Raw genomic sequence first — 7,370 nt, forward strand, 5'->3', positions numbered from 1 at the left:
TCTATTGTGATGGACGGAGCGGAGGTGCTCGAAGAAGTGGTCCCCCAACAACTTCAACAGGAGCACCAACTCCGACCCCACCCAGCACAACTTTCCCTCTCTACCACTCTCAGCTTTTCGCAGGGATCGTTCCCTCCGCGACTACCTGGTCCACACGTCCCTCCCCACAGAACTCCCACCTGGCACTTATCCCTGCAAGCGCAAATGCTGCACCTGTCCCCACACCTCCCCTTTTACCACCATTCCGGGCCCCAGACAGTCCTTCCAGGTGATGCAGCAATTCAACTGCGAGTCTGCCGGAGTCTTCAGTAGCATCCGGGGTTCCCGGTGCGGCCGCCTCTACATCAACGAGACCCGACACAGATTGCGGGACCGCTTCGTCGAGCACCTCCGCTCCGTCCATCACAATGGACAGGATTTCCCGGTTGCCACCCACTTCAACTCTGCTTCACCTTCTCATTCCGATATGTCCACACACGGCCTCCTCTACTGCCATGATGAGGCCAAACTCAGATTGGAGGGGCAGCACCTCATATACGGTCTGGGTAGTCTCCAGCCTGGTGGTATGAACATTGAATTCTCCATTTTCTGGTAAATCCCTCCCGCTACCCCTTCCCCTATCCAAGGTTCCTCTCTACCTCTCTCCCCTTTAAACTTTCTGCTTCTTTATTTCTACAGTTCTTTAATGCTTACCCTCTCCCCCTTTATCTTTCCTTGGATTGGTTTTCCACCTGGCGCCTCTAGATCTTCCCCCTCCCCTATTTCTATTACTGGGATTCGGCCCTCACTTCCCCTCCCCCCCCCATTCCTGATGAAGGTTCCCGGCCCGTAACGTTGGCTACTCTTTTCTGACGGATGTTGCCTGGCCTGCTGAGTTCTTCCAGCGTTGAGAACGTATTCTCAGTGTCCGTGTCTACCTGTGACTCCACTTGCAGGGAATGGTATACCTGTACCTCTGGGTGTCTCTGTCGTTCAACACACCCCAGGGTCCCTGTCTGCCCGTGATCCCACTTTCAACGAACCTTCTCCCTGTACCCCTTGGTCCCTCTTCGACAAGACTCCCAAAGGTTCCTGACTAACTTCGACTACACTTCCAGGGAATTTCGTACCCGTATCACTGGGTCGTTGTAAACCTTCTCTGCACTCTTTCAGTCTTATTAATACCCTTCATATCAATAGAACTTCCTGTAAATATAATAGATTTTTTAATGTTTGGGTCGCCTCCGTTCTTACCAGCCCACTCACCCCATTTTTATTCATGTCATGAACCCGCGTCTCTGTTATTGTGATGCGCTGTGCTAATCACTGCGTTACCGTACCGCACTCCTGCCTGGCGCAGGCACAAAACAAAGAAAGACAATGATTCCACGAATATCCCCACAACATGTTAGTCCAGCAGTACAGTCATATATCCCATGTGTGAAAAAAATTACAAAGCTTGCAAACAATAATACATTTGTGAAAAATAGAAACCTCTGGATCAAAACGGCCGTTTCCCCGTGGATCCCATGTATCATGATCTCTCTGGGTAAGGCTCCCCTGAGGGATATGGTCAAACCCCCCAGTGAAGTTCACGTCGGCAACATTCACGACTACAGCTTCATCGATTACCTTCGAGAGAGAGAATAAAATGACTCTCGATTAAGTTAGACATTAGACAGACTTTGCCAGCACAAGGAATTTGGGCTGCGAACAAGGACGGCTGTAAGTAGATTTGATTGAGGGAGGGAGGGTGGAAGGAGAGAGCGCCGATGGTGGGTGCAACGGATCCCAGAGCGGGTCACTGCTGAATTCACACACACGCTGAATGTTCTCTCCACAGGTCCACATAAACGGGAGTCGAAAGAGAACATCGGAAATACACCGTACCGGAGGATCTGCCTATTCTGTCTCGTTGCATCCGCCCTCATCGCGATAGTGGCCGGGCTCTCGATCTATGGTGAGTCGAACGGGCTTCGGATGGAGTCAGAACATAAACTAACAGAGTGGAATGATGAGGTAGCGTAAAACTTCGGAGTGATGCCGACACCATCCTCAACGTCACACCGACACACACATCACCGTGACAAAGACACACCCCTTAACCGTGACAATAATACCGTACGTAATACCGTACGTAATACCGTACGTAATACCGTACCGTACCGTACCGTAACACAATCCAGTCTCACAGTGAAACCGAGATACCATTCACAATAACACCAACAATACCTTCACCGTAACACTGACACGCCTCTGTACGCGACACAGATACACCCCTAACCGTGACACGAACACAGCCCTCACAGTGACACAGACATGACACTCACAATGACAACAACATACCCCTCACAGTAAGATCGACATACCTCTGTCCGTGCTACTGATACACTACTCAAGGCGACACCAGAACACAACTCTGAGAGACACTGACACGCCCTTGAAAGTGACACTGTGTCACCACTCACTTTGAAACGTACACGCTTTTCAACATGAACCGTACCGCACCGTGACAATATCTCAGAAATCACTGTTAACGATAAAAGTGGTTCACCATCTCTCTCAGTGTTACAGATACGTCAGTCTCAAATCACCTCCAACCGAAACCAACAGATACTCTGCCAATTCCTGAAAACTAGTAGAGGTGAGGCAACAACGGACTCCTACCTGCCTCGGCATCACAGGGTGGGGCCCCGGACGGTCCGAAACAACACCACTGAGATCAGACACTGAGTGAAGCTCCGTCCACACCGTCCCAACACAGACGTGTGTGATGTGACTGTGTGGAGGGAGATTCACTCTGTGTCTGACCCGGGAATGCGTGATGCGAGGGCGCGGAGATAACTTGACTGTGATTCTGAGACTAATTGAGCAATTAGATGGCGAATCGAGACCTTCCATCTTATTCTGATTGCCTCCTTGTCTGAGTAACCTGAGATTGTGAAGTGAGCATCTTACAGCGTTTTGACCATCGGAGTTTGTGATGTAATGTTGTGCAGTCATTTTATGTTGCATCTGACTGCGGGGCTGTGTGATGGGTCGATGTGCTGGGAATTCACTTTACTTGATCCTGATTTCCAGAGCAATCGTGTTCCCAGGACTGGATCAAAAATGAAGACCGCTGTTATTTCATATCCACGTTGGAAACATCTTACGATGGAGCGAAGAAAAATTGTTCAAACTTTGATGCAAGATTGCTGGAAATAAATTCAAAGGAGGAGGAGGTATGTTTCACACCGAGAGGGCCATTTTTCGCAACAATCTCAAACGTGCCGGATCAAGCACAGAGTGAATTTCCCTCCACACTGTCCCCTCACACACACCCGGAGTCAGATATACAGTGAATCTCACACCACACCGTCCCGTCACACACACCCGGAGTCAGACGCAGAGTGAATGTACGTCCACACAGTCCGTTCACACATTCCCGGTGTTAGGCAGCGTGAATCTCCCTCAACACTGTCCCCTAACACATACCCTGAGTCAGACAGAGTGTATCTCCCTCCACACCGTGACATCAGACACTCCCGGGGTCAGGCACAGAGTGAATCTCCCGCCACACCGTCCCGTCACGCTCGCCCGGGGTCAGACACAGAGTGAATCTCCCTCCACACCGTCCCATCACACCCTCCCGGGGTCAGACACAGACCGAATCTCCCTCCACACCGTTCCATCACACACTCCCTAGGTCAGACACAGAGTGAATCTCCCTCCACACCATCCCATCACACACTCCCGGGGTCAGACACAGACCGAATCTCCCTCCACACCGTTCCATCACACACTCCCTAGGTCAGACACAGAGTGAATCTCCCTCCACACCATCCCATCACACACTCCCGGGGTCAGACACAGAGTGAATCTCCCTCCACACCGTTCCATCACACATTCCCTGGGTCAGACACAGAGTGAATCTCCCTCCACACCGTTCCATCACACACTCCCTGGGACAAACACAGAGTGAATCTCCCTCCACACTGTCCCATCACACACTCCCGGGGTCAGACACAGAGTGAATCTCCCTCCACACTGTCCCATCACACACTCCCGGGGTCAGACACAGAGTGAATCTCCCTCCACACCGTTCCATCACACACTCCCTGGGACAAACACAGAGTGAATCTCCCTCCACACTGTCCCATCACACTCTCCCGGTGTGAGACACATAGTGAGGTTTTCTTCATACCGTCGCTTCAAATTTTCCTTAGTTCAGCCACACAGTGAACCTCCACTTTCCCATCCCACGCTAACGGCATCAGACACAAAGCAAATTGAACACCACACCGTCCCATCAACAAAATCCCCACGAAGAGGCATTGTGTGAAGCTCCTTCCACATCGGCCAATGACGACCTGGCAGTGTCAGGTACAGGGTGAAGCTACCTCTGCATAATACCGTCACACAGTCCCTGGTGCACATCTGAGTGAAGCTCCCTCCAAACCCTCCCACCACACGTCATCCCATCTCACAATCTCGGAGTGAGTCACCGACTGAAGATCCCGTACAAACACGCTGGAGGAACTCTGCAGATCGGGCAGCATCCGTGGAAACGAGCTGTCACATTTCCGGGCCGAGACCATTCCGCAGAACTGAAGAGGGAGAGTGCAGGGGCCCTGTAAGGAAGGTGGGGGGGGTGGAGGGTGGGAAGCTGCCAGGTGAAAAACAAAACAGAGGAAAGATCAAGTGGTGGGGCAAGGGAAGCAGGGAGTGGATAGGCAGGAAAGTTGAAGAAGGAATGTAAGGGGAAAGCACTATAAGTAGTAGAAGACAGAACCCTGAGAGAGGTGATAGGCAGTTGGAAAAGGAGGCAGAGTGAAAGTGGGATGGGGGAAGGGAGAGGGAGGGAATTACCGGAAGTTCGAAAATTCCATGATCATACCAAAGGGCTGGTGATTACCCAGACGGTAGATGAGCTGTTGTTCCTCCAACCTGAGTTTGGCCTCATCATGGCAATCGAGGAGGCCATGTATGGTCACGTCCGAATGGAAATGTGAAGGGGAGGTGAAGTTGGTGGCAAATGGGAGATCCCGTCAGTTGTGGCGGACAGAGCGGAGGTGCTCGACGAAGCGGTCCCCTAATCTGCGTCGGGTCCCGCCGCTGTAGATAAGGCCGCACCGGGAACACCGGATGCAATCGATGACGGCAACAGACTCACAAGTGAGGTGTTGCCTCACCTGGAAGGACTGTCTGGGGCCCTGAATGGTGGTAAGACAGGAGGTGTTGTGACAAGTGCAGCACCTGCACTTGCAAGGATAAGTGCCAGGTGGGAGATCTGTGGGGAGGGACGTGTGGACCAGGCAGTCGCGGAGGGACCGATCCCTGCGAACAGCAGAGAGCGGTACAGAGGGAAAGACGTCCTTAGAGGTGGGGTCCTGTTGAAGGTGGTGGAAGTTGCTGAGGATAATATGTTGGATCCGGAGGCTGGTGGGTTGGTAGGTGAGGACAAGGGGAATACAGTCCTTGTTGTAGTGACGGGAGGATGGGGTGAGGATCGAAGTGCGGGAAATGGAGGAGATGCGGGTGAGGACATCATTGATGACGGCAGAAGGGAAACCACGGTTCTTAAAGAAAGAGGATATTTGGTATGTTCTGGGACGGAAAGCGTCCTCTAGGGAGCAGATGCGGTGGAGTCGGAGGGACTGGGAATAGGGAATAGCATTTTTACATTTGGCAGGGTAGGAATCGGTATAATCAAGGTAGTTATGGGAGTCATTGGGATTATAGAAGATGCCTGTGGACAGTCTGTCTCCAGAGATATACCCTGAGTGAAACTCTCTCCACACCGTTCGATCACACGCTCCCGGGTTCATGCAGCGTGAATCTTCCACTGCACCTTCGCATTACACACTCCCGAGGTCAGGCAGGGAGTGGCCATGCCTCTGCACCATCCCATTACACACTTCAGGGATCATTCACAGAGTGAATCTTACTCCACACCGCCCCCTCACACACTCGATGTATCAGACACAGACTGAAGCTTCCTCGCTTCCTCAACATCCTCCCATCACACTCTCAGTGTCAGACGCAGAGTGAAGCTCCTCCACACCGTCCCATCACCCACTCCCGGGGTCTGACACGGAGTGAGTCTCCCTTCACACCTTCCCATCACACACTCCCGGGGTCAGACACAGAGTGAATCGCCCTCCACACTGTCCCATCTCACACTCCCGGGGTCAAACACAGAGTGAAATCACTCCACACCGTCCCATCACACACTCCCGGGGTCAGACACAAAGTGAATCTCCCTCCGCACCGCCCCTTCACACACTCAGAAGGTCAGATGCAGAGTGAAGATCCCTCTCTCTCTAGACCCATATTCCTCACACTGCCAGATTCAGGCATTAAGCGAGGGTCATTCTTAACATTAATAAAATAAGTTTCATTTCGCAGAATGTTGTTTCAAACGCTCTCGTTCATCAAGACAGAACATATTGGATTGCAAAATGCGCACACGGGTGAGATTCGGAATTTTACTGGCCTGTGGCTTGGGACGGCGTCAGTGGGATGCGTTTGGAGACACACTGGGACTGTGGGAAATGAGGGGCTCACAGTCGTAGATCAGATTCTGACACGGGGCTGTGGGGTAGAGTGAGTGGCGGTGGCGTTAGTTTGGGGAACAATACGTTTCTGTGGGGATATACCGGGTAAGCGGGTTTAGTTTGGAGACCGACACGGGGCTGTGTTAAAAGTGCGATGCAGTGGCGTTAGTTTGATGAATGTCTCGGGTGACCTCCTGGAGCTGTTTCGACCCTGTTGAAATTGTTTATCCTTCTTTGATAGGGAAGCGGTTTCCAGTCTTATGTACAAGCATTACAGTGGAACGTCCGCCTGCGGTAACTGCGACTCGAAACAATGGAGGGACCTTTGCAATGGTCAACACCATTTCATCTTCGAGAAGTCTGAACATTTGTTCAAGCATATTCCCGAAAAGATCCAGGATCTCTGTCAACAGTCCCTAAGAACAACTTGAATCACATTACAATCCGTTTTGCTCCCCCGTCTCTCTGCACCACTCTTATCCTCACAGTCCCTTTACTCCCACTCTGTCCCTCCCCCAACCATTCTCCTACACAACTCGCATATCCTTCCCCCCAACACTCTCCTACATTCATTTTTCTCCACCAATCTCCTTCTTTCTCGCCATCTATCCCACTCTTCTCTCCCTCTGCACCGTTCTCCACACCCCCTTCTCTGTTACCTATCTCCCTCTTCTCCACCCACTCTCACCACACTCTTGGGCACTCTATTCCACATATTCCTCACCCTGGGGTAAACGACTGGGCGCATTCACTCTATCTATGCCCCTCGAGGTTTTATACCCTATAATGTCACCCTTGCTCCCCAAAGAATAAACTCCTCACGCCAGCCCGGTTTCCACAACTCAGCCACGC

At 51.7% G+C, this 7,370-nt stretch overlaps 1 long non-coding RNA gene across 2 annotated transcripts; it reads left to right on the forward strand.

The window, feature by feature from the left end:
• The first annotated feature begins 1,820 nt into the window (after positions 1 to 1,820).
• On the forward strand, positions 1,821 to 6,837 carry LOC132387244 (uncharacterized). Of its 2 annotated transcripts, none has more exons than XR_009509828.1 (4): positions 1,821 to 1,939; positions 2,546 to 2,623; positions 3,061 to 3,203; positions 6,760 to 6,837. It is a non-coding gene; the product is annotated as an uncharacterized LOC132387244 (long non-coding RNA). The 2 variants fall into 2 exon arrangements; XR_009509827.1 differs by lacking the exon at positions 6,760 to 6,837 and adding an exon at positions 6,370 to 6,508.
• Positions 6,838 to 7,370: the final 533 nt, after the last annotated feature.

Source organism: Hypanus sabinus, unplaced genomic scaffold (assembly GCF_030144855.1).
Source record: "Hypanus sabinus isolate sHypSab1 unplaced genomic scaffold, sHypSab1.hap1 scaffold_1659, whole genome shotgun sequence".
In the NCBI taxonomy this organism is placed as follows: domain Eukaryota; kingdom Metazoa; phylum Chordata; class Chondrichthyes; order Myliobatiformes; family Dasyatidae; genus Hypanus; species Hypanus sabinus.